Consider the following 26,277-nt stretch of genomic DNA (forward strand, 5'->3'; position numbering starts at 1 on the left):
GGTTTAACCTCTCTAATATATCAGTGTCCACAGGTCTTAGGATAAAGAGGGTTCCATCTTACTGAAGAGATGAATGCGATCCTTCCATGGAGAAGCTTTTTCTTGCAGAAAGAAGGTAGTCTATCATGAGTGGGCTGTTACTTTCTGCCACCTTTCCATGCAGCAGAACAGTCAGAAGAACGTTCTTAGAATTCTCAGCCTTCAGAGCTATGAATCTATTTTATATTAGTGACCAATTTTAGATAATCTGTTATAGCCACCAACTGTTGCCTAGAAAAATTTACATTTAAGGTGTTCCTACAATGTACTACACAAACATTACATTTATTAAAAGACTAATTTGTATGGGTGGAACTCTATCTATAGGTGTGTGTATGTGTGTTTGTGTGTGTGTGTGTGTGTGTGTGTGTGTGTGTGTGTGTATGTGTACAGTATTTGCGGAGACAAGAAGAAGGTATGGTAGCCCCTGGAGAAAGAAGAACAGGCAGTTGTGTGCTGCCTTAGCTGGGTGCTAGAAACTGATTTCAGCTCTTTTGTTAGAACAATACATACTCTTAACCACTGAGCCATCCCACCAGCCCCATCATTATACTATTTTAGCAATACAAAAGTCCTAACACATATGCATTCTTTTGTCCCCATTTTATGGGTGAGGAATTGAACATAATTACCGTAGCCAAATCGCTGAACTTCTAAATGGGTGAAACAAACCTTTTGCTCTTTTCTTTACACAGTTCTGAAGTGGGGTTGCTGAACACCCCTAAAAAGGGAGATAATCAGCCTTAGGTTGTCAAGGCAACAGCAGTAACGATTTCACTGTGTAGGGAAAATACTGTCTGTGCCTTGGTACATTATTCCTAGACCAGACTCCAAAAGATGTAGGCCCATGCTTCCCTGGCTAGGTCCTGTTAACTTTCATAAGTTAGTCAGAGCTTTGCTGCCCATTGTTCCCTTCAGTCTATTTGTCCTGAGGATTTGCTAATTCAATTATTTTATCCTTCCACTATTGATCCTCACATCGTGCTCTAAGCCTCTTCTGGTCCTGTTCCCTGAAGCACAATGATTTCCCATCAAGTTTTAATTCCGAAGTGCACTCAGCTAGATCAGCATCAGAGCTATGGTACTCATAGGCACAGATTTCCTTATTAGACTTTACAATTAGGTTTTTCTTGCTGCTGAAGTAGGTCTTTCTAAACCTCGGAAATGGCGGAATGATTTCAGCAGCACCTCAAGGCAGCTGAAAATGGAGCTGTGTCTCCATTTAAAAAAAAAAGGATGACATGAACCAAGTATGAAGCAGTTCATTGCCTTTAAATGTAGAGACACTCTAGAATATGCCATATCCTAGTGATTACTAATTCAGAAATTCTTACGTTTCTTGGGAATCTTTATTAAATAAAAATTTTCCTGGAAAAATGCAATGTATATGAAGAGTGATATGATTAATAAAAGGAACAAAGGGAAATGACAAAAATTGAGTCAAAGAACTGGATTATAGTGCTTCTAGAAATGACAGTTGATATGTTAAACGTCATTTTCATGTTTACTTGATCTAATATCTTACATAACAATAATTATGAGGTCCAACACCTCAAATATAAAGTAGATCCTATATAATTGAATAAATATGACAGTATAAACCAATATATTTGACAGGAGGCACTACACTGGGGGTGGAGAGCAATTGATTTCAAGCACTAAGAATAGAAGTCTGGGGTTAAATAAAAGACCGCTGTTCAAAAATTATACAGCCTTCTTTTAACACGGATTAGATGCAACTTGCGAAGTAGAAATAAAACAGAGTTTTTTTCAGATAAAGAATCCTGGAAGTGATTATGTTAGCCAATATTAGCATGTTAGTACAAAGCTTAACATTTTAGTTCTTTGTACCAGGTATTATACTTAGCACTTCATAAATATTATTTCACATAATAATCAAAACTAAAGTGTTTACAGGCTGGAATATAAAGCTCAGAAGAATGAGTGACTATACAGCATATAGCCCCTACATAGTGTAATTGACTTTCATGTACAGATACCTTGAAGGTATTATGTAGACTGTAGTGGCTCTTAATATAAAGGAAAGAAGATAAGTAAGAAGAAATAAAAAATAATGGATTTCTTTTCCCTGCTGCACATATTTCTAGACTTGATGATATGTCAGTATCTGCTTGGCTTTATAAATGAAAAGCAATTTGGGTTCTCACCCCTAGAAGAAGATGAAGAAGAAGAAGAAGAAGAAGAAGAAGAAGAAGAAGAAGAAGAAGAAGAAGAAGAAGAAGAAGAGGAAGAGGAAGAGGAAGAGGAAGAGGAAGAGGAAGAAGAAGAGTGAGAAATATATAAAAATGATGTGAAGTGAATTAACAAATGGATTATAAATAAAATTATTTTTCATGTAATTCTGTATAAGGAAGTTTTCTAAGATGATAACGGTAAATTTAGAATGCACATCATTAGTATGGTCTCTTAATTTCCTCAATCCAAGATAACAAAATCATGAGGTGAAATAGATAAGAAACTCTTAGAAAAAAGAATACCTCATTAAATTTTCTGACAATTAAGTTTTATTCCTTCTCAAGTCTCTGATGGGGTTGAAGACCAGAGAGTTCAGTCTTACAATTAAGCTTAGTTGTTTAGAGGTTAAAATGCTTTTAGGTATAGATGAATGTTTTAAGTTGATAATGATGAGATATGATAGATATTTACGTTAATAATTTACATTCAGAATTTTAGACTCACCAAGATAGGAAAGACATTTTCTTCAAGTTTGCCAAATACAAAAGTCAAATCACTATGAATGTAACATTTATATAATTCCTGATTGTTTCATGGTTCTTCCTGCTGTATGTGGTTTATTTATGTGTAATAATATAAGTGTATATGTAAAATATAATAAAAATTTAAATAAAGATTTCCGACAATAGATGATAATCAGAATGAAGTCACAATAAGGCTCTAAGCTAAAAGAATGTAAATGCATATGCCATGACTTTGGTCCTAAGAAAAGCCTAATGCCATCCAAATAGTTCATGTGTATAGAAACTACATTGAGTCCTTATTGATAGGACCTACATGGCTGAATCCCGGTAACTGATGGGATGAGGAATCGATGAAGAAAGGCCAGAAAGACACATGAACAGATAAGACAATTTGAGTGGTTCTTGGAGACATAACAGCCACTTAGAAACTCAGCAGTGAGTGAGGGGGTGGCTTTATTGTATAGTACTTAGTGAAGAATTAGACTTATATCAAGCAAAAGGAGGAAAAAGAGAAAGGATAGCTAATCTTAATTGTTGGTGTTAGAAAGTCTCAGTAGGGGTGCAGTCTCAGGTTGCAAACATAGGAGAGGGAGAAGCTATGTTCTGTGGTTTGTGGTCCACACTGTAAGCAATTGTACAAGGACCAGAGGAAATCTTTGTGGTTTCCCTGAATCTTACCAGGTTTCTCCATTCCCATGGGTCTGGGGCACTGAATTCTTTTACGTGGTGTGCTCATGTCAACACATTCACTCAGGATGTCTGGTCAGCACACTTTATTAAAATGATCCTGATTTAGTAGACCCAAGGTGTTCTCATTAAAGAAAACTTCCAGAAGATGCCATTGGGGCTATTTTTGAGGGGCAAAAGCTAAGTTCTACATTGACCAATATGGCAGCCACCACACATGTCATTACTGAGCACTTGGGATTTGACTAGTACCAAATGATATTTTTCCTAAAGATTATAGCACAAGACTTCAAAGACCTACAACAGAAAGAAAATGAATATAAAATTCATTTTGGATACTGTATATAAGTTCCTTTCAATAATACTATGATTATAAATGAAATAGTATAGTACACCATTACAATTAGACTATTATTTTAAAAATACTAGTGATGTCATAGGTTAAGCAGACTATTAATATTACTAGACTCTTTCCATTTGTGGCTAACACAAAATGCAAAGTTCCATACGTGGCCAGCTAATACCCATTGTGGGTATTAACCAACATCATTTCCAAATAGGCAGCATCTCTGTCAGTCCCATTCTTCAAGCTCCTACCTGTTCTTATTCCCAAAAGTAACCTAGGCACTTGGTGACAAGTCCAAATGTTAAACTAACACATTTTCTTGAATTTTTAATGACCTTTAATTGCATAAATCAATCATGTGCTATTAAAAGAGGGTCAGTTTTTCTGATTTATCACCCAAGAAGTACATTTTCCTCCTAACTGCTTGATGATTTCACTCCAAACTCTGAAGCTGCCAGGAAATCATACTGCTCAAGGAGTTACCGCTCTGACAGATGACTTAAAAGACAGGAGTGAAAAGATTGCAAAAGCCGTAGGCCCAGTTCTCAAAAGCCAAAGTCAGCCAGGTGACTGGTAAAAGACTGTGTCTTCTATACACTACAGGGGAGCCACTCCCATGAAACTGCAATGATATGGTCACCTAAACAGTACACAGCAGTTAAAATAGCAATGAGAATATGGTATAACGTCCCAGCTATAGATGAAGAGCCACAGACAACCTTCCCCAGTGATGAGTCCTCCGACAGACTATGCAAATGCCCAACACATACAGAAATGAGCAACACTAAGTAAACTCAGAAAGCTGTATTTGTGTGTGTGTGTGTGTGTGTGTGTGTGTGTGTGTGTGTGTGTGTGTGTGGCACGCGCGCGGTGTGTATAAAACAATAATTTAAAAAGAAGTCCTAAAGGGGGAGTTGGGGAGTAGTGGGCATAGGAAGAGTTAAAGGGAGGAGATAGAGATGTGAAAATGATGTAATTACAAGATTTGTATATGAAATTTCAAAAATTATAAATATTCAATAGAAAAAAGCAAAGGAAAAATAAGTACTATGAGTTCCACCTTATGGTAGTTATATTTACTAAATAAAAGTATCCACCACCAAAATCAAATTTGAGTGTAGATAAATTATGAATGTTTCTATATTATAAGGATGTCCTGAGCTGGGCGTGGTGGTGCATGCTTTTATTCCCAGCACTCAGAAGGAAGAGGAAGGCAGATCGCTGTGAGTTCAAGGCCAGCCTGGTCTACAAAGTGAGTCCAGGACAGCCAAGGCTACACAGAGAAACCATGTCTCAAAAAACCATAAAAAGAGGATATCTTGTTTATTAATACTTATATAAGTTTGTTTCATTTACAGGAAGTCTTTGGACACACTACTTTTCACCCAGAAGTTCTACACCGACAAGTGTGGTTTCTATATCTTTTTTCCTTATTTCTAAAGAATTGGGGATTGATTAATGGATTTGGGCATACATATAATTATCAATAGCTTCCAGGCAAGCAAAGCTCTCATTTTCTATTATGTTCATCTTTAAATTGCAAACAATTCCTGTGAACATCCAATTTTTCTCTAGGACTTTTTTTCAGGGTTTTCTTGGTATTATCAGCTCATGGTTCAAAAATTAGGCTTTTCCGCTGATGCTCTTATCTCTGAATTGGTGCTTTTTGTCACACAGTGCAATTGCTATCCTGAAAGCTAATGAAAAAGGAAAATCAATTTAATTAATATTAGAGCTATTGAACAAAAGTTTGCTGAAAGATTACTTACTGGCTTCCAAATGAGAAACATTGGCTGTTGGAGAAAAGGGCAAGATAACCTCACACCATCAAGTGATCTGCAATCCCAGAGTCCTTATGCTGAAACCAAACTACCGTCTGGTATAGCTACGCCTGTCGATATACCACACTAGTCCAACTAATGGTATGTGATAATGACACAACTTGGTGCACATGGGAAAGAAATTAAAATTCAAGCTGATTTGCTTTGTCAAATCTTGCATTGGCAAGAACTGGCAGGCATAAAGCAAAGTCACTGAGGGAAGGATGAAAAAAGAAAGCCTCTCTCTGCCCAGCACTAAGGAGGACTGGACGGGCCCACATCATGACAGCTCTCTGCTTACGTATGTCATAACACTTCAGTTTCACCATTCATTCTCTCATTGTCACTCTACAAGAGGAAGATTCTGTTTTCCCTCACATTAAAGATATCAAAAGAATAGAAACTATTTACAAATTCAGCATAGCAAACGTGAAAGTTGTCTCATTTCACTACGTTGGACGGCATTCTTTATGATTTGCTTTTATAAAATTTTAACTTAGGAGATTCCAGATAGGAGATTGAGAATATGCATTCAAGTCTCATTACCCTAAAGCAACTGAAAGTGCAGAAGTATAACAACAAAGAAACGCCCAGCATCTAAAACAACAGGGATAGTCAAATGTGTCCACAGCTAAAGGTACTTGCTGTGCAAGCCTAGTGGCCTTAGCTAAATCCCAAGTAGCATAGTGGAAGGGAAGAGCTGACAAAGGAGTACATGGCCATGCACCCCACACACACACACCTCCATGTGCTAAACATAAAGTAAAAATTAATTTTAAGAGTAAGGTCACCAGTAACTGTGGAACTAAAGTATGGAGCTAAAATGAATTTTGAGAGGATGCCTCATGGTTGTTCAATGTTGGCTCAATAGTGCATTGTGAAACTAAAACAAAAAACTTTCCTTCTTACTGCAAACATGCTGAAAAGTTGCAGGCTTTAGCTAACAAAGGAAAAATTAGTCTTCTTTAATGGAGTCTCACTGGAGATACAAACCACTGTTAAGGCCAGCAGTAGATGGCCAACATAAAATGAACTCACTGGCATTTTGGAGGATTTTTTTTTTTTGTCTCAAAAATATTTTGACCATTTTAAAAAACCGACAGGCCTGATTATAGATCTGATTCTTTGTTTTTATGCAATTTCTTTGTGTTTACACATGTGTATTTCTGTGTTTTATATATATCGTAGTGCTTTTTCATTGGCTTGTTTTGCCCACTTGTTTGTTTTGTGCTATTCTTGTTTCATTGTTTTTATTTTATATGATTTTGTTTTATTATTATTATTAGACATCTATTTTTTATTCTAATGAGAGAGTGGAAGAGAAGATATGGATTTGGGTCATTGGGGAGCTGTGGAAGGCCTGGAAGGAGATGGGAAGGTGGAGCCATAATCTATTTTCTTAATCCCAGCACTCAGGAGGCAGGAGCAGGCAGATTGCTCTGAGTTCGAGGCCAGCCTGCTCTACAAAGTGAGTCTAAGACAGCCAGCAACACAGACAAACCTTGTCTTAAAAAATAAAACAAACAAACAAATAAAAATAAATAAATAAATAAATAAATAAATAAATAATCGATTTTCAATTAAAAAAGGTTTTCCCAAGTAGAATGGTACAAAAGTGGTTATTAAAGTGTATTAAAACAAAAGTTTCAAGTTTTTACTATTTTATATGACTATATGAATGAACTTATGAAACTCTGTATATACATATGTGATTATATGTATATTTGCACTTATGTAAAGTTTGTATGAACACCTGCATCATCTTTGGTAATTATGTGCCTTCACAAAATTAACTAGTAAAAGCAACATTCTCCAGCATGTGACCTCATATGAAATGTAGTAATTTTATATATTTGCATTTTTATTAATGTGTTTATATTATTTAAAATAATTTTTAAATTCAAATATATTTTGATCATATTCTTTCTAACTCTCAAGTTCTTCCAGATACTCTCCCCGCTCCTACCCACCAAACTTTATGTTCTTTATCAAAAAAATACACTACTGATTAAAACTAAAAAAGAAAAACAAACAAAGAAACCACAAACACCCAAATGAAATAAAACCACAACCAAACTTCTAAATTATAACCAAATGAAAGCATACACCAAAAAATGTGGAATTCAATTATATGTTGGTTAGCTACTCCTTAATATCAGGCTTGTCCTAGAGAAGTTGATAAGCCTAGTGTTATTCCATTGTAGAAAAGTGATTTTCTCTCTCCCAGAAGGTGTAAGTGACAATACAGTTGTTAACCTTTACCTTTGTAGATAGATATTCATTCATTCATTTAAAATAATATACAATAATACATAGGTCTTCTTATGGTGTCATTGATCCCTCCAGCTCCCTCAATCCTTCCTCCAACTCTTCTACAAGACATCCCAAGCTCTACCTATTATTTGTCTGTGGGTCTCTACATCTGTTGCTATCAGCTCCTGGGTGGAACCTCTCTCTTAGAAGGCAGTTATTCTAGGCTCCTGTCTGCAAGCATAGCAGCGTATCACTAACAATGTCAGTGGTTGGCTTTCTCCCTCCCTCCCCCCTCTCTCTGCATAATGTCTGGTTGTGGGTCTCTGTATATATTTCTGTCTGCTGCAGGAAGAAGCTTCTCTGATGGTGGCTGAACAAGGCATAGATTGATCTATGAGTGTAGAAAAATACCATTAGGAATTGTTTTATCACTATAACTTTTTGACCAGTATAATCTGGGTTTACCATAGGTCCTTTATCTACCTACTCTTAGGTTTTTAGGCACCCAACTAATGTTGTGTAGGCATTCCATCTCATAGAGTGGGCCTTATGTCAAATCAGTTATTGGTTGATTACTGCCACAAGCTGTGTGCCACCACTGCTCTAGCATATCTTGCAGGCAGGACATATCACATAGCAAAGAGTTTGTAACTGGCTTAATGCCAGGTGAAGGATCTATGTAGGAATGACCTTGACAGCTCCATATTTAATGAGCTGTCTTCAACAATGAGGTCTTCATGTCAGTTTGTCAACAGAAACCTATATAGCAGTCTTGGTTGTTTGGAGATTCTTGTGGGGCCCTTTTGGCCAGCAACTCAAATGTAATCTCCTTGTACTGGAAGCTTTCTTTGGTGGTGAGAGATGTCCAGTTGAGACTATGTTCCCATATATTTGCTTATTTTACTTAGATCACCTTCATACATATATACAGACAGACAGACAGAAAGTGTGTCTGTGTGTATACACACACACACACACACACACACACACACACACACACACACACATATATATATATATATATATATATATATATAGAGAGAGAGAGAGAGAGAGAGAGAGAGAGAGAGAGAGAGAATATTATAAATTACGTCCAGTAAGGTTGGACTGTATTACATTTCCATACAACCCCTCAAGTGCTTCCTTATTTTAGCAGTCTCTCCCTTGACTCCCTCCTACAACTCTCTCTCCCCTCCCCCTCCCTATTTGCTTCTCCCATTTCAGCCCCTCCCCATGTACCCAAAGCTAACTATTCTATCTCCCTTTCCTAGGACAATGTATTTGTTCCCTATAGTCCCTTACTCTATACCTGCTCTTGCTTCTAGGGATTGTAGTTCGGTTATTATTGTCTGTACAGCTACTATCCACATATAAGTGGATACATGCCATATTTGTCTTTCTGAGTCTGGGATACCTTAATATGGATTTTCTCTAGTTCCATCTATTTGCTACAAATTTCATGTCATTTTCTTCTACAAATTTGTTGAAAATATTTTCTTTGCCTCTGACCTGGATTTCTTCTATTTTCTCTATTGATATTCTTCTTAGATTTAGATTTCTTATAGTGTCCCAGATTCCTGGATGTTTAGTGCCAGGAGTATTTTTAGATTTAACATTTTTTGACCAATATATCTATTTCTTCTATCATGTCTTCAACACCTGAGATCGTCTCTTCTTATATTCTGTTGGTAAAGTTTTCGTTTATGATTTCTGTTCAAGTTGCTAAATTTTTCATTACCAAATTAACCTTACTCTGCATTTTCTTCAGATTCTATTTTTTCTTTCAGGTCTTGCGTGGTTTTGTTGATTTCTTTCCACTGTTTGTGTTTTCATAGATTTATTTAAGGGGTTTATTCTTTTACTCTTTGGAAATCATTATCATATGCATAATGGCTATGTTAAGGTCTTTGTCCTATGCTTTATCTATGTTGGGTACTCAGGGCCTGCTGTGGCAGAGTGCTGGCCTCTGGTGGAGACAGACTGCCCAGCATGCTATTGACCGTGCTTTTACACTGGCATCTAGGCATCTGAGTTTCGGAAGATTGCATTTCTAGGTGCTGATAGCTATCTTGTCTTGTTGGGTGGGTGTTTTGTTCCTTGAATTCTGTTGCCCTCTCTGCTTCTTTGGACAGTGTGGTGGCCGTGCGATGCTGGGTAGGCAATGCTTCTAAGAGTCTGCTAGGTGTGGCCACACTGGTATGTAGGCATTTGAGTTTGGGAAGATTATAATTCTAGGTACTAGCCTTATCTATGTTGGGTGGATATCTTGTTCTTTGGTTTCTATTTCTTTTCCAGTTCTTAAGGTATTTTGGTTCTATGTTGGCTATAGGAAAATCTTCTGGGAATCTAATAGTTGTGAGCACTGGGGTTCCAGGGTAAAATATGTTTCTGGGTGTTAGGATCTTAGACTTAGCAATAAGGATGATCCGGGGCTTTAGAAGTTGGAGGAAAACAGGGTGTTGCACCAGGATTTGCTTAATCCCCTGGGGGGCAGAAATGAGGAGAGCATGATAGCAGAAGGTCTGCTACAAATCTGGTAATGAGACTTGGGGATTGGACTTGGAAGAAGCTGAGGGAAAGGTGACGATCTATAGCTGGCTGCTTGCTTAGCTAGTTGGAGTAGCCTGTGGGTTCCCAGAGAAAGCTGCTGAAGTTGGTTGTTGGGATAAAGCAGCAACTAGGGTGAGGGAAGTTTGGAAGGAAAAGATCTGTGTAATGTGCAGGCGACTGATGTAGTCGGGGGTAGGGTTGGGAGGGAAGCTGTACTAGGTATCTCGCTGCAGAATGGGGACGAGATTCAGGGATTAATTTAGAGGAACAGGGGGAGCAGTGAAGAACTCCAATTTACCTTCCTGTTTGCCTGGGTGGTGTTGCCTTTGGCTTTCCTGGGAGTGCTTCCTGGAGTTGGGGGCAGCAGAAACAACAAGTTGGGGGGGGGGGGAGGCAGGTTAGGAGGGATCTGTGGGATCCAACAGGGATAAGGAAGGGGGATGAGGCTATGGACTGGACTTGAAAGAATGGAGGAAGAGATGAAGACTTCCAGGCCTCCTGCTGCTTCCCTTGCAGTAGTGGCCTATGGATTCCCAAGGAGTGTCTAATGCACATAGGGGCTGGGACAGAGCTAGAAGTGGGATGAGGTAGGTTATAAGCTAAAGACCCGTGGGGTCCCCTGGAAATGGGAGCCGGGAGGGAGGGTAGGGGGCTGCAGCAAGTGTTCAGTTGCAGAACTGGAGATGCACCTGGAAGATTGGATTTGGAGACAGAGAGGTGAGGATCTGCAGTTAGCTTACCTGTTTCCCCCGGCTGGAGTAGCCATGCTCTCCTGGAGTTAGGGGTGGGGGGGTGAGATAAAATAACAAATAGGGAGAGGGAGTATTGGAGGTGTGTGGTCCATGGGAAGATGAGGTAGTGGAGAAGGGTGGGCCTCAGCAGCGGTGTGCTGCAGAGTTAAACCTGAGACTAGGGGATGCAATTTGGAGGGAAGGAGAGAAAGGTGATCTGGTGTTAGCATACCAGCTGCTCAGAAAAGAGTGGAGGTGCTGGATGGGGTTGAGGCTGGAATAAAGTAGTAATTTTATATTCTACTAAGGTATAAAACTGCATACTCCTAGTAAAAATATATCGTATATGTTTGCTAATATGTTGAAATATGTAAACATTATAAAATAGTCATATTAAACACATTGATATATACATCACTTCTTGTGCTTCCCATTTTGTTGTGAGAATGTTATTGCCTACTGCCCTAGGAAGTTTCAAACACGCACTAACAGTTACTAGAGACTCAATTCTGTCCATCAGATCACCAAAAGCTTCGGACCCTTTGACCAACATCTCCCTACGCCCCCACTTTGCAGTTCCTGACTTCCATAAAGCTCCTGTTTGCTTCCATGTGCTGCACATGTTAGTGAGTCTATGATCTCGCCTTGTGTGTTCATATTTTTATATCTCACATTTAAGTTTTTGATCCATGACCAGTTCACTTTTGTACATGGTAGAATGAAGGTCAAGTTTGAAATCTAACTTTCCTATCCTCACATATTAAGGTGACTGTCCTTTCATGAGTGTACACTTCTGTCACTTCTGTATGGAACTGTTTGAAATTTTACCAAGTTACACTGTTCATACCTCTGTATCACTATGATGCTTGTGTGCTTCATATGCCTCTTTTTTTCTTTGTCAAGATTACTTAGCCTTTGAGGGTTCATTGAGATCCCATGTGTATTGAGAGTTATTTTCTACATATATGGATAATATTAGTATTTTTATTTGAAAATTTTATCCATATTTAATATATTTCAATTATATGCACCTTTTCCTCCCCCAGTAGCTCCTCCCAGGTGCTCACATATTTCTTTCCCAATTTCCTATCCTCATTTTTAATAGCCTGTGGACTGTTGCCCATATATGCATGCATGCAGAAAATGTAGCAGATCATATTAAATCTGCAAATCAATTTTAAATGTTATGGATATTTTAGCAATATACACTCTTCCAATCCCTCAACACAGAGTTTGTGGTTTAAATCCTGTTCTTTCCTCTTTTGCTTCCTGATAATTAAATACAAATGAATTAAATTCCCTCAAACAGAGTGGCTGAGTGTACATTTAAAAAGATTCAATTAAATACTTCCTACAAGTAGCTCTTCTAGTAATTACTGATATTTATGAGCTCATTAGAACTTATTGCTGCTATTTTGTTTTCATCTCTGTTTTATAGATTTTATTATTCTTATTCCCTCTACTTTCCTACTTTTGACAGGAGGTGATTTTTCTCTAGTGGCATGATTTGACCTACATTTGTGTATTTCATAGATGTTTCTCTTATGATTTCCATATGGCTTACAAAAATATCTTATGGAACTGACAGTAAATTTTTGTTTCTCTGCAATAAACATATATTATTGTATCACTACATACATACTTGGTTATTGATGTTACAATTTGTTCATTCTTATTTTGTATATATAAACATTATTATAAGTATTACAGTTAATATATTAAATTAGTTAATATTAATACTAGAATAGAAGTAATGTATAGATTATTAATACTGTTTTAATAATTTCCAAGTTGATTAACAGGCCAGAACTACCCTGATACCAAATCCAGACAAGAAAATTAAAAAATACATAAATTAAATGTCAGTATCTTTGATGTACATGATATTCCACAGCAATATATTAGTGCATTATATTCAGCAACACATTCAAAATTTTAATGCCATGATCAACATGGATTTGTTGAAGAATGCATGACAGTTCAGTACATACACAAGTAAATGTTTGATGATCAGTATGAATAGATTTGCATGCCAGAGCCATATGATCAGCAAAATATGTATAAAACAACCATTTGACAAAGAATAGAAATGTCCTATACTTAAATTCAGCAACAGATGGCCAACATGAAATGAACTCAGTTTTAGAGATGCTTTTGTCTTATAATGTTTTGTCCAGGCATTATTTTATCTTTACAAATTTGTTTATATATTATGAATTCTGATTTCATGTTTTTGTAGGATTTCTGTCTGTGTGTCTCTGCACCTGTATGTATATCTTGTGCTTTTTATTTGGATCATTTTCCTACTTTGTTTGTTGGTTTTGTCCTATTCTGGTTTTTTTGTTGTTATTTAATATAATTTGAAGAAAAAGATCAGTGTTAAAAACTTAAGCCTTTCATCAACAAGCAAGAATAATACAAGAAAACCCATTCTCTCCACTTTTAATATACATGGTAATAAAAATCTTGGTTATGGAAATTAGACAAGAGATAAGTAAAATGTACCCCATCACCCCCAAAAAACCCAAACCCTCTAATGCTGACAACATGAATAGACCTGGAGAACATAACACAAAAAGAAAAATACTACAATGCTCTTACATATATGTAAAACTTGAACATATAAATAGAGTAGAAAGATTGTTATTTCAAGTTCCTCAGTTGGTTATTGGCAAATATTTAAGTTTGGTAGTAAAAATTAGGACAAGCAAATAATTATATAACATGGTCATAATAAGTTAATATCAGCATATGTATACATACTACACTTACCTATTACAATGGCACTTTTAAACTATTAATGTGCAACATAATAGGTTTTTCCTAGATCTGCTTATTCACTGTTCTGCTCTTGCTAGGCCCAGTCTGTCTACCAAAGATCCTCTCTTCTGCTTTCATATCTCATGGATTCTATTTTCATAGCTTCTTCTAATTCTTTAACATCTCTTCATATTTCATGGTCCCTTCACAAGCCAATGTGAGTAGAAGCACATATACCACACACGCATGCACACATACATACACGCACACACTCTCTCACACACATTTATGCATACAAATTTATTAATAAATCTAAATTCAATGTGATACTGTGAGACAAAACATATATAGTATTTGGCTTCATGTATAGCATAGCAATTTTCATAATGTATGCAAAAACAACATATTATATAAAATGCATACATACTTAGTTGGCATTTCAGGCAAACATAAAAAATTGAAATACTGCAAAACAGAGCTCAGAAGTTCCTAATTTTGTCTTAGACAGCTTAAAGGTTTAGGGAAAAATCAATTCGGTGAATGAACAAAAATGAATGAGGTGGAGAACCACTACCTCCAGAAGTTTGCTCTTTGAAAGGGCTATATGATTTCATAAGGGGTAGTACACTTACAGGATGATATACTTTAATGGCCTGAACTCATCCTGCTACTAAAACATACATTAGTTTGGAGCAATAACAGTGACCAACTGATTCTAGAAGTAGAAGCGCGGATATTATTTGAGAAGCCCGTCAGATCGTGAGACACACATCTGTAAAACAATCACTCGGGAAGCTGAGGCAAGCAGATGACAAGCTTCAAAGCCAGCATGGCCTATGGAGAAAGAAACTGAAAGAAAGTGAGAGAGCATGGAGGAAGGACAAAAAGGGCCAGAAGGGGGAAAGAGAAAGACAGAAAGAAGCTAAATGACAATAAGAGTACACAGGGAACACTATGCAACCTAATGTTAGTGACATTGAATGTCTTGATTTGGGTGGGTTTTTAAAAAGTGTTGCCCATTTCATAAAAAAGAACTATGATCTATACAGTTAAGACTTATGAAGTTTATCTTGTATGTTCAGTTAGGGGAGGGGTGTTGCAGTTAATTTACCAGTAAGGCCTATTAATGTTTATTATGTTTATTATTAGGCCTATAATTATTATTACAGCAGTATTTTTGTAGCCCATTAGCAATCAATCAAGACACAGACACTTGTTATATTTTAAAATAGCCTTAGGTAAACTGGGGCAGGGCAGATATTAATCCCCTAAACTAATTCCAATGCCATCTTCTTCTAATACTTTCTATCAAGCTACCTCCCACTCATAATCCCAAATACTTGCTAATGTTCTTCATCTGGGCCAAATCCTCCATCCATGGCAGCCATGTGCTTCTCCTCCACCTAACCCTTGATGACACAACCTTCTTCTCTTCTTTCCTTGGGTCTCTCTCCTCCCAAGATTCTCTCTGTGTCCCCCCAGCCCAGGAACTTTAACCACACCTATCCTATTGCTCAGCCCAGGTGTGATGGCCTTTTATTAGTCAAATAGGTTAGGCTCTTCTTAGGCAAGGTACTGGTGAGGCAGAGAGAGAGAGAGAGAGAGAGAGAGAGAGAGAGAGAGAGAGAGAGAGAGAGAGAGAGAGAGCAGTAATTAGCATAAAAATACAAAAGACCAAACTCCAAAAGGGATGGGGTTTTGTTTGGTTGGTTGGTTTCTGAGACTAGGTTTCACTGTCTAGACTTGGCTGTCCTGGACTTGCTTTGTAGACAAAGCTGGCCTTCAACTTACAGAGATATACCTGCCTCTGCCTCCTGAGTGCTGGTAGTACATACAGGAGTGTGCCACTGTGCCCAGCTTGTATGTTCAGTTTTAGGTTCTGACTTTCCACCCACTTCATTTTATATGAATTAGGAAAGTAGTCTGACTGTATATAATAATTTGAAACACTAAACATACCAATAGCTAATAATTTAATATCGATAATTTAGTAGCAATACCTGACTGTGGAGAAATTTAGACAGATTAACTAGAAACAGAATATATACATATTGTGCACTCGGCTCACACCTTTATCAAAGTGAGGAACAGATATTCATTTAACAAAACAAAGACAAAGTCATTAAAATTAATTAAGTAGAGTTATTTATGAACAGGAATAAAACTCAAGAAAACATAATTTTGATTTAAAAGTTTATTTGTAACAGCATTTGTAAAATGTTAAACATGATATTCAGTGAGATACATATATATATATAGATATAGATATAGATATATATGTATTATAGATGGCAATAGTGTGGTTGCTGCTGGAATATGATAGGGTAAATTCTTTTTAGCATAATGTTTTGTATATGATATCTTCAAAAACATGAAAATATCTAGGACAGAAAGACGAAATCTATTTGTTAATTTTAAATGGCTGTTTTACAGGTGTCGATGTGTCATTTTTTGGTAGCTATTAGCATTTTTCAGTTTCTCAAAATCATAGAAAGGAATGGATGATGACGAAAGCACATTGAAAGAAGGTTAGAAGAAGGTTGGCCTTCAGAATAGAATGTAAGCTTCAGAGACATAGAAAGCACCTTAGAGGGATTCTAAAGAGACCTTTGCCTCTGTGAAGACTGTCAGCGTTTTCTCTCATGTGAAGACACAAAGAAATATTTACAGAAAGCTAAAGTTGAAACCCTACAGGGAGGTTCTACAACTTTAGCCTGCATCAAAGTCATCTGAAGTGGCCATGAAAAACACACTCTGAGCCTTGCTTGGGAACTTCTGGGAAATATGTTTTATGAGGCAAGTTCTTGCAATACCTAAGGCTGGCTTGAACCTGTATAAGCCAAGAAGGCCTTGGAGTCATGGCAATTCTCTTGTCTCAACTTCCTGAAGAGTTTTAAAAGGTGTGTGCCACCACAACTATCAAATTCTACTGCAAATGATTTATCATCTCAAATGGCATTAATAACATGATTCTCAGGACAAGATCAAAATATCAATACTAGAAAAAAAATTATATGAACATTCAACATCTCTTTTGGCCTCCATGGGTACCAGGCATATGTACAGACACGCATGCAGGCAAAACATCCACACACACACAATAAAAATTAAGAATTAATTAAAAAAAAAAAAAAGAAAGCAAGTTCAAGTAATTCGTATTGATGCCATGAATACAAGGAAGCTAAGAACATTTTTCTCAATTGAAGACTGTCCAGGGTTATGTTGTTACCAGAAGGTTGAAGAAAGAGTTGCCTGCAAGTCATCCTGATAAAGTATGATAAATGGTGTTTTGCCTGTTCAATAGTCCCTGAACCCATATCTCCAATTCAATCATTAGCAAAACAGGAGGCAAAACACAGCAAAAAGATACTTTATATGTCTTCACAAATACTTTGTTAAATTGTTAAGGTTCATAGAAAAACAATGTGTCATAATTAATTAGCTGTATAGTAACGTCCTACATTAGAAACAGAAAAACAAGAATAACAATAACAAATCACAGGTTAACAAAATGTCTGTATCAGTTCAGCAATTTTGGCCAGTGCATTGAGCTGATATATGATATTAATAATAGGAAAGACTGGGTGTGAAGATTCTCTGTACTTTTTCCTTTGGGGGTAAATTTCACTTATTCTAAAATTAACAGTTCATCTGAAAATTTGAGTTTAGAGTTAAATTCTCAGTTTTCTCACTATTTTTAGGACCTAATTGCATGGTTTGTGGAGAATGAACAATTTCTAAACATGAGTTTTTGTTTAGAAATTTGCTCACTAATGTTTCAATTAAAGAACAGCAGTTGCTTCCCCAAGTCTGATTGTTCCGAGCCCACAGAAACTAAAAATAGACAAATTCAGCTATGTGTGATATGATGATGGAGACTAAAATAGCATTGATTCTTCTGCCTAAGAAACAAAGTAGAATGTTCTTTGCTGTGTGGTATAAAATGGTAGACGGAAGTTATTCACTTGGTGGCTCCTTCCCGATTAATGTTGAATTACAAATAATTTAGTTATTTCCATTCATTAGGTCTTCGTGCTCTACATGATGCAATAGGAGGAGAAAATGTGTTGCAGGTAGAAGTATGTTGGGCAGAAATTACTCTGAATACAAAAAAAAATGGCAGTAATTAACTCAATTTGTTTTCTCAAGATATAAGATATGCCAATGAAAAGACAGAAATTCCATTCAGAGCAATAGCTCTTTTGAATTTCAAAGATGAATACTTAAGATATTATGTACTTCGCTTTTGGCAAATGTGATGACTTCTTAAGGGAAATGCATAAGAGCTCATAATCATTTGACCAGAGGAGCCTTTTAACTTTAACTTCATTCAATATAGATTGCTTAGGTAGGCTGTAATCACCCAGAATTAGATGCTAAAGACAGTGAGAAATGAACTTCCTTCATTGACTGCTGCAAGCATTTCCTGAGGTCTTCTCTGAGAGGGCCTTCATTCATGCTTACAATAACAAGGATTTAGAGCGCTTAGAGGTTGGAAGAGATGGTAAGGCTATCTAAAAGAAGAAATGGAAATGAAGAGATTACTTAAATCTTTTCAAGGCTGAGGTCTGACTTAACACAAAATTTTGGGCTGTTCTTAATTTAGATTTCCTTTACAGTGATCTGCTTTATGTTTTGGCTACCTACTTAACCTTCACCAGGAATTCAGCTTTCCAGCAAACAAAGTTGTTGTTTTCTTTATGTACTGTTGATGCTGGGAATCTTTTCAGAGGAGAAAGTAGGAAATATAACGTAAAACATTTTTGGAAATTTTACCTTCTGTTATTCTTAGAGAAATGGCATCTAAGACGAAGAAACTAAAGTCCTCCCCTATACATTCCAGCATCTTTGGTACAGGAAGGCACTCTGTACACGATCAAAAGATAAACATAAACACCAAGCCAGCCAAAACCCCTATATCTACAATGGTATACTAGCTGCCAGACATGTTAATGCCGGCATAAGCTTGGGGGAGTGAGAAACCCATAGTTGATTTGACTTAAGGCACATTGCATGAGATGGAACCCATCCCTGACACTTCTTGGGTGAGCAAGAATCAGAGACTGGATGGCCCAGGGACCTAAGGTAAAAAAAAAAAATACTACTGTTCAGGTAATGAGTAGTTCTCAACCTTTGGGTCATGAATCTAATTCTAAAAATATTTACAATATGATTTACAACAGTAGCAAACGTACAGTTATGAAGGAGCACCAAAATTTATTTTATGGTTGGGAGAGGGGCACCACAAAAGGGACTGTATTAAAGGGCTGCAACATTAGGAAGGTTGAGAACTACTGAGCTAAGAGAACACAGCAAGAAAAGGACTCCTATAACATTCTGTTAAACTCATAAACCAGTGCCTAGCTCAGCCATTATCAAAGAAGCTGCCTCCTGCAGGCGATGAAAACAAGTATAGAGAACCATACATGTCATTATGCAAAGACTGAGAGACCATGGAAAACTCAGCCCTAAGGGGGTGTCTCCATCAAATCCTTCCACTCAGAGCTCAGGGAACACCGTGGAAGAGGAGACAGAAACAGTATAGGAGACAGAGGGGATGATGCTACCAAAAGAAAGAAAAGCCCTCTAAATCATCATGAACAAAGCTTATATGAACTCAGAGACTGAAGCGCCATACACAGGGCCTGCACATATCTGCACCAGGTCTTTTGTGTATATATCATGTCTTCCAATTTATTGTTTTTATGGAATTCCTAACTGTGTGAATGAGTGGGTCTCTGACATTTGTGCTTTCTTTTGGGATAATTTTCTTCTGCTGGTTCTTCTTCAACTTCAATGTGAAAGGTTTTTTTTATCTTATTAAATTTTATTTTGTTATATATCTGAAAATGAGTGAATGAATGCATGGATGGATGAATGAATGAATGAATGAATGAATGAATACTTGGCCACTAAGGTAAAGGTTAACAACAGGACTATCAGTTACACCTGTTCGGATTGGGAAAATCAAAGTTCTCCTTGAGTTTTACTGGGTGTATCATCCCTTCAAGGGCAGGTCTGATGTTAAGACAGAGTTGTCCAAAATATGCTCAAAAAAAGAAATTGAAGCCCATATTTTTTAAATTATTTGTATTTGTGTGTCTACATGGGCACACATGTGAATGTACACAGAAATTGGTGCCATTGAGGGGTCCTGGTGCCCTCAGAGATCAGAAGAGGCCATCATATCTTCTGGAGTTTAGGTTACAGGCAATTATGACCTGCTCTGTGAGGTCTTGGAACTATACTCAGGTGCTTTGGAGGAACAGCAAGTACTTTTGTTTCACCTCTCTAATCCTGAAAACATAACTTTTTTGACTAAGATCAATACACTTAATGTTAGGGCTGATTTGTATGGCTTATTTGATGATGCTGAATTTTGAAAATGTGTAATGATTTTAAGATGTTTTAGATTTTGTTTCTTAGTTCTAAATATTCTGTTTATGAATTATTTTTATTTCTAGAAGATTAAAGTGTGAGTGGGGAGAAAAGGAAGGTCCTTAGCTCCAACTGTTCTCATTAAGTAATTATGAGGTACACTAAGAATTCATAGCCTTAATTAAGAAGTGATCCTTTTTAATCTGAAAGTACATTCTTCTAAACATTAAATGTGTATGTTTGTGAATGTGTATGTGTTTATTTCTATGATTTAAAATATGTTTATAAATATTTTGAGAGAACAACACCTTTGAGTGTAAGGTTGCCATGGTTACTATGACATGAACTTACTTTTTCAACTTGCATTTGCTCTCATTTAAGAACTTTACCGGAGTAGCTGTGTGAAGGGAACAGGTGCCCACTGTATACATACTTCAAATCATGGACACTATTGAAGAATTTTGATGTCAATATAAAATAAAAAGACATAAAACTTTTATGTCATCGTGTCCTAATCACCTTAGTTTGATTCAATATGAAAGAGGATCATAAATTTGTTGGATGTGGGCTGACACTTGCTACCAGTCATGATAACTTGAGTTTCATCCCTCGAACCCAGATGTTCTAGATGTGCCAATAAATTAAGTGAGCTTGTTGAGATACTTTGATTGGAGAGGAGGTTCCAAACTTATTCCTAACACACCACTCAAATTAATGTTCTCTTCTATAAGTATATCCTACTGAGTCCACTTAGTGTTGCTGTTATGTATATGTATTGCAAGCTGATTCATTTCATTAAACATTATCATTGTCACTCTATTCAAAATAGCTAAGAAATGGGAATGACCTAAATGTTTTTCGACAGATGAGAAGATAATAAAACTGTTTCACAATTATAAAGTAGACTACTATTCATCTGTAACAAAGATGAAATCACGATATTTGCAGGTAAATGAATGGAACTGGAAAATATACTCAGTTAAGTAACATAGACCCATCAAGACAAATGTCTCGTGTTCTGTCTTACCTGTGACTCTTAGTTCTGAAACTGTAGGTTTGAGTATGTAGCTTGAAGTAAAGGTGGAAGCAAGTAAAGTCACAGTGACCACAGGGGGAGGGGGAGAAGGTGCTCTAGAGATTAGAAGTAGCAAGACATGTACAGTACTGAGAAGAAGAAAAGGGGAAAACCTGGTAGAAGGGCATTAATTGGAGCACAGGAGAAGGAAACACACAGGAAAATCAAGGAAGAAGAGATAAACAAGATGTTTGGAAAGCCACACAAAAGTACTATTTTATAAACTCACTTAAATACATACAACAAATATGCTTGTGTATATATACATATGTTTTTAATGTGGTTACAACATATGAGGTGATAATGATCTCTTCCAGACCCATTGACTATCTAACAAAAACCCTGTCCTAGGTACGGAAAACCTCCCTTCAAGTGTGTTTAGCTGTAGAATCCAAAAGACTCACAAAACAGTACAGAATAGTACAATGGCACTAATTGTCTTCTATAACTTGAAGGTAAGACCCTATTGTTAAAGACACCACACATTTCAGAGAGAGGGCTTGGAGAAATCCAGAGGGCCCTGCAGTGGAAGCCTCTTTCCCAGGGCTAGTTTTCCGAATGTTGAAAGGTGATTTGCAAAATGCCAACGGGGTTAATCAGTAGTCCTACCCAACAAAAAAGCCTCCATACCACAGTAATTAACAGAGGCCAAGCAAGATACCCTCAGTGGTGCAAGAGTGGCACTTTAAAATTGGTGGTAATGAACAGATGTCTAATTAAGGCTCAGTGAGTAGGAGGAAATTCATGCCGGGTAGATGATAGAGAAGAACCTATCAGTGACATTTTCCTACACCAACAGAATATCTACCTGCATTCTAAATACTTATATTTAGAGGTGCACATAGCTCTCAACACTCATGGAAGAAGAGTCCTTTTGCAACAAACAGAAGAGATACAACAAAGATCCATAACCTGCAAAATAAAGATAGTAACTGTGGGGTATCCAGATCCAACTGGTATAATAACAATGGAATGCATAAAACCTTCAGTCTCATGAAATATTAAGGAAGACTGTAAGTAAAAGAGGTCCAGGACACATGCTGCTAGCAAGATAGTGCCTTTTCACATAAACAACAGTGCTGTTCCCTCAATATCTCAACAGTATGCTTGTTAAACAAGACTTGAATAATGGCAACACCATTCTGAACTAGTTGAGGGTGAATCTCAGAAAGCTTCACCCTTAGATAAAGAGTTACAGGAGTTTTTTTTAGAGACAATCCAACTTCAATGACATTTTGTAAATCAAGGGGTCTGTCCTTTAAGGTAAGTTTCTTCATTGTTTTAATTTCCAATGAATTGTACTTTTGTGGCTATCTTATTTCTTTTCATTTAATTTGGATTTTCCTTTCCAGTTTCTGAAGTAAGAACTTGGGGTACATATATCATGCCCTCATCCGTGGTTGCCATGCCATTGCACAACATCAAAGAAAAATGAGTTTAAAAAAAAAGGACTCAATAGAAAAGTGCAATGGTACATTGGCTCTCTGATTAAGACCAGTATAAGAAAACAAAACAGCAGCTAATGTGTTCGACAAGAAAATTATATATACACCATAATAATAATTTAACTATTACCTGGTTTTTATTGAAGAAAAATAATTCTATTTATTCAGTAGTTACTCTAGTGGACAAGTTACCATGGTATCTATGATATATTTCAATAAAAAATAGTGAAACTCTTCAGATATGGGTGGCTCTGTTGTATTTATCATCGAAATATTTGTAAAACTAATAATATACTATATTTTGACCAGAATATTCTTCAGCTGACTTAATGAGAAACAGTGTAATTTATATGTCAAGATTAAATTTACTAATATGTTCTCTTTCCTTCTCTCTAAATTTGCTCCTAGACTGCAATTTAATAATTGTGGCCAATTAAAGACCATTTTTCTATTTGTTTCTTATAAATCCCTAACAAGGGTTGGTATAAAACGGTGGGAGGGATAATTACTTTAGTAGCTGGCTTGCAGAAAACTAAAAGCTGCAAGACTCATTATTAGGTCTTTTCCTCCAAATAATGTAGGTATCACTGACAGTACATGACCAGTCATAAACTATGTAGGCAAGGGATGAGGAATGTTAGGGAACATTGCTAACTCTCAAATCCATGTAACAGAGAGCGTTTGCACTATTTAAAAGCTAGGGCATGCTTTTAAATAGATAAATGAGTAGAAATAGTACAGGACACCCAGATATAGATAACTAACTCAGATATATCACTGCAAGATTGGGAAGAAGTAAGCCTAAGAAATTCAGAACTCATACCCTCAACAAACGTGACTTGATTGGCTGTTAGGTTTTAAGTGCTCTGGTTTGCTCTGGTGTCTGTTTACAGAGAAAGGCAACTTGTAAACACTACAAGTGAAACTACTGAAGATGAGTATGAGGAGAAAAGTCTCTCGTGTCAATATTTATACAAATAATTAAAGGACAAAATAAGAGAGGTAACAAAACCGCCAGAGCATGAGAGGCAGCAGAATCTAAAGAGGAAAAATTGAAAAACATGGATGCCACAAACAAAGGGATAAAATGTGAGCATGGGTAGAAGGTACAGAATGGGTTCTGTGTGTGGCAGATACTCAATGAATGAAAAATGTGTAACACGCACCATGTCATCTAGCCTTTGGTACAATTTTGTAACAGAGGAATTACCACTGACATAATAATTATACATACTCATAGGGCACAGGTAATATTTTAAGGCGTGCATGTATACCATGTGCAATGACAAAATAAGGTTGATCAGCATAACTGCCACCTCAAATATATATCATTTCATTGTATTGAAATCATTCAAAAGTCTCTTTAATCTCTCTCTCTCTCTCTCTCTCTCTCTCTCTCTCTCTCTCTCTCTCTCTCTCTCTCTCCTTCCCTCCCCCCTCTGTGTGTGTGTGTGTGTGTGTGTGTGTGTGTGTGTGTGTGTGTGTGTGTATGTGTACACTACCATCAGGGTATTATGCTATAGGACAGCATAATTTAATATTCTTTTCTAATTTTATATTGGTAGATGATAACCTAATATTCTTTATTCCTTTTCCTACCCATCACAAATTCTGAGATCCACTATTCTGTTTATTTCTGTGAGGTCAACATTCTTGGATTCCACTGATAGAACATCCCATATTATTGGCTCTATTTTTATTGAGGAAAGTTGCCACCTAAATCTCCACAGCAGTTAAAGGAATAGAAATTGATATAATTTAAGACCCGCTGTAATACAGGAAAAGAGACCCTAGTGTGGGACCCGTGTCCAATTCTGAACACAGCAAGACAGATGGAGACTTTTAAGAAAGCATCAGAAGAAGAAGGTATTTGTGGCTGTCAAACTGACTGAAAAAAAAATAAATCCTAGGAAGACTCTTACTAGGTTAAATTAAAAAGAAGACAGCTCAGAATGATCTAACATTCAGACTCAGGTATGATGCATCTAATCAGGTGCTTGGTAGACACTTCATAGACACAAAATACAAGAACACTCTACCCTAACATGATTATGGTACACCAGAATATTCCACCCTCAAATAGGTTTCCTTTTGCTATAACAATTAGTTTGATCAGAAACTGTAGACACAAGAGAAACAGTGAAAATAAGCACACTACTTACCCCTTAGGAAAGGAAAGTCACATGACTATAGGAATGTTGCTGTTAGAAGATCTACACCACATTTTGCAACAAGATGAGAAAACTGAGTCCAAATCACTGCAGACACTTACCAAAGGCCAGGTTGTATGGCATAACTTACCATGTTTTCCTGACTATATTTTACTTACCACCCGCCCCAAGACCTTCTTTCTTTGTTTCACTTGAAGATTATACCCCTGACATTTCTTTGAGCATAGGGATTATTCCATAGAAGCAAGAAATACACACATTAATATGTTATTTATCTATTGATAATCTATCATGTGTTACAAATGTCTGTCCTAATTAAGAATTATGAAAGACAAAGATAAAAGAAAATTATTTTCATTCCCCTTAAGTTCATAGGATTCCTGCTAGAATTCTTGCAGTCAAGGTGAAGAAATGGCTTAAGGATAAGACCTAGAAAAAATATGCTCTGTGGTTTCTCTCTAGATTCTGTCTAAATAGAATCTTACTAGGTAGACCTGGTTTGTCTGCAACTTACTATGTAGACCAGGCTGACATTGAACACTGCCTCAAGGCATGCATCAGCCTGCCCAACTTTCTCTGCTGAAGGAAAGCAGCAAAACAATAATTAAATATCAGCTCGATTTTTAGATAAATTTTCTTCTTATCCCCTGAATAATGAGATTCTGTCATTATGAGGTGATGATATACATGAAGGGGCTAGTAAATGTACTTGTTCCTAAACTTCATTGAACCAAACTCATGTGCTGGTAGTTCATAAATCTCCAGTTACAAGTAATAGTGCCCAGGACAATTAAACCCTGATGCCTGGTATCTATAGTTGCAATTGCAATGGAGAGCAAAGTCTGGGCTCTGGTGAACTCATGGGAAACTTAAAGACATTAGGAAGCACATCCTACACTGTTTTAAATTACCACACAAAATAATAGTTCTAACACACACACACACACACACACACACACACACACACACACACACACAAAGAGAGAGAGAGAGAGAGAGAGAGAGAGAGAGAGAGAGAGAGACAGAGACAGAGACAGAGACAGAGACAGAGACAGAGACAGAGACAGAGACAGAGACAGAGACAGACAGAGAGACAGAGAGACAGAGACAGAGACAGAGAGAGACAGAAACAGAGAGAGAGAGAGAGAGAGAGAGAGAGAGAGAGAGAGAGAGAGGGGGGATAGAGAGTCAGTGAGGGAGGGAGGAAAAAGAGATTAAATCTATACTACTATTTGTCTTTTCTGACTCTTAATTTTGCTTACTTGATATACTGATTTCAGTTGAAATTTTCATGATTTAATT

This window comes from Acomys minous (genome assembly GCF_964271855.1).
Source record: "Acomys minous genome assembly, chromosome: 7".
Lineage (NCBI taxonomy): Eukaryota > Metazoa > Chordata > Mammalia > Rodentia > Muridae > Acomys > Acomys minous.